Source organism: Aplidium turbinatum, chromosome 13, assembly GCF_918807975.1.
Source record: "Aplidium turbinatum chromosome 13, kaAplTurb1.1, whole genome shotgun sequence".
Lineage (NCBI taxonomy): Eukaryota > Metazoa > Chordata > Ascidiacea > Aplousobranchia > Polyclinidae > Aplidium > Aplidium turbinatum.
In genome coordinates, this window is record NC_137484.1 from 20,904,910 (window position 1) to 20,907,807 (window position 2,898).

A 2,898-nucleotide genomic window follows, 5' to 3' on the forward strand; every position below is an offset into this window, starting at 1 on the left:
TGCTATCGTTATTTTGTATTTTGGCCTCCAAGCACGCAGATTTGGCCGCCGAGAAGCAGCTCCCGGTCGGCCACGATGGTTGCGGAAAAAAAACGAGTTTTAAGGCCTGTACTGTGTTGCAAAAATTTGTCCCGTAGGCCTAGCCGCCTATATATTATTTTGAGGCAAAAATGAAAGATTATAATTAGGCTAAAAGCGAATAGCAGAATTTGTTATATTGCAAAATGTGCAGTAGCTTACATAAATTTGAAAGGGCATCATTGCCCCCCTTGCCCCTCCATCTGCAGAAAAATTGAGGGCAGGGGGGGCGGCCGCCCCCCCTGCCCCCCCGCTTCCGGCGCCCCTGCTGACAATAGAAGGGCTTTTGTTTACCGGTATCGTAAATAATCTGTGTTTATCGTAAAATGACAATTGGCACCGATAGTAGTTTAATAAATCTTGTTATGATAACTTGCATTGCGCTATTAGCATCAGGCCTGGATATTCACAGCATGCTCATGGTTGCTTGTTAATTCAACTACTCATATACCTGCTTTACATCTAGCCTACTGCAAAGGCTTTGTTAAAAAAAACAGCTTACTGGTAACTTTTCAACTGACTTTGTAGACAAGTATTCTTTGAATATGCTCTACGTAACATTTGCTAACTTTCTTCTGTAGCTCATTGTACCAGCTGCACTACAAAACTTTCTACGATTTTAAAAAGAACCACATGTTTAAAGCACTACAAACTACTGCCCTGGTAGTGTCACAAGAATAAGGCAATCGCTGCGAGCCTTCATATCCCCTTCTCTAGCTATCCCTGAGGAGACCTTACCACCGACCTAAAGCGGCTCTTCCAGGATTCCACACAACAAACAGACAAGAATTCATCATCAGCAAACATAGCCTATAACTCTACTGCAATTTTTTCTAGAGAAAATATTGAGCAACAATGGCAATTTTGCTACAAGTGTAGTCCAGTGTTTTTTGTTGATTTTCATACTGAATACAGTTTTTTCATATAGACATAGGCTAAATTTATTTAAAATTGAAACTTCAAAGGAATTCAATTTCACACTGAGGAAAGTAGGCAAGTTCAGCTTAAGACACATGATACAAATTCGTTAGTTGTATTTTCGCTGAAAACTGTTTTCTTTGGGGCCCACTTTTCGTATTGTTTCCCGACTAGTCATGATTTCTCTTGTAGGCCCAGAAGAGGACAAAGTAAACCGATTAAAGAATTTTTAAACAATGATAAAACTAGGTCTATGTCGAATGTTTTGGGCGCAACATTGTATAGTAGCCTACTCGCCAGGAAAAAGTTACCAAATACTGTAGCCTACATAGGTAGGTTTTGGATCTTTATCCTCGGACTGACAAAGCCTTGATAGGTTATTCCTGATAGCTTCGCATAACTTACTTGTAGTGGCTTTTGACGCAGGGCCGGTTACTGAAATTGACAGCGTGAAATTTCCGATTTTTGAAGTTTTGTTGCCAGGGAACTATTCCAACCAGGGGGGTCTAGGTGGTACTTTTGGACCCGGGCCCGGAATATTTAGGGGGCCCGGATTTAAAAGATTCCCCGCGAATTCAAACATTAGGCTATCAATATCTTAATATAACCAGATCTAAAGGAATTGCCATCAGAGGTTAAAACAGCCATTTCAGTCGTCAGATGGTAAAGTACCGGGCCCCCTTTCGGGTATAGTGATTTCCCTAACCACGATTTTTTTTTCAAAAACACGAAATATTTTTCTTCACCCACTCGTTAATTCTGAATATGTATAGTTTTTGGTGGTTATCACTTCTAGCTACTTGCGTCTACTTTGCAAAGAATTAATTTCAGCCGAAAACTCCAACAACTTTAAACATACAGACGATGATCATGATTGAGAGCAAGGATTTCGCGGTTTACGGTGAAATCCCTAATGCGTAATTGCGCAGTTGGGAAAATTCGTGGATACAACAAATCTTTGAGAATATAATAATATATATATAAATGAAATCAAATAAAGTTATTAGTCTCTAAACCCTTGACAGCCTGTTGCACCTAAAAGGAGAATCATCAGAAGGTCCTTATTCAAATAGAATCATAATCCTCTTAATTTTCTACTTTGAATGACATGTGTCATCCTCATTTTAACAGCACATCAATAAAAGTTTGTACACAACCTTTATATTCATAACATTGTAGATGAAGGGGGCCCGAAAATAAATTGGTACTGGGCCCGAGAAATTCTGTCAACGGCCCTGATTCCAACCATTAGGTGCCGCTGAATGAATAGCCGTCCTTAGAATGCGTTGCTGAAACGCACACCCCGAGAGTCGAACCAGTGCTGCTTGATCTTGAGCTTCTTCGTTCACAAAGTCTAAAGCTATAACCAACTGATTTATCGGGGTGGACATAAAAAAATGTGGCTAGAATAATATTAAAAAGCTATTGAGATATATAACTTGGGCTACGGTAGCCTACATAACTCTTGAAAAGCTGCGACTAGGAGTAGCCAATAATCACCCCAAACTAAAAATTGGACCCTACGGCGCTGCAGTCCCAGTCAGCAAAGCTGATCTTTTTTACATTGTTTCAACGTCTGCAGACAATAAATCAATGTAAAAAAGACCAGTTTTGCTGGCTGGGTTAGGCTAGACGAAAAAAGGCAACTGATTATTAAAAAAGGGCTTCAGATAGCCTAAATGTGGCTTTTTGTTGTGTAGAGTTTTGTTTCGTTGTCGATTCGAAAAGCAAAACCAAACTCACAATTAGGCTATAACTTATTTCCCAACGCAGAAACGAGATTGCAATTTAAAGTTGCTCAGTGGCCAGTCCCTGGAACACACATTGCAATGGACAAATTTTGTGTGATATATATTGCGTTGAGGGATATAATATTTACACGCTGATAGGTACAGTATTGGA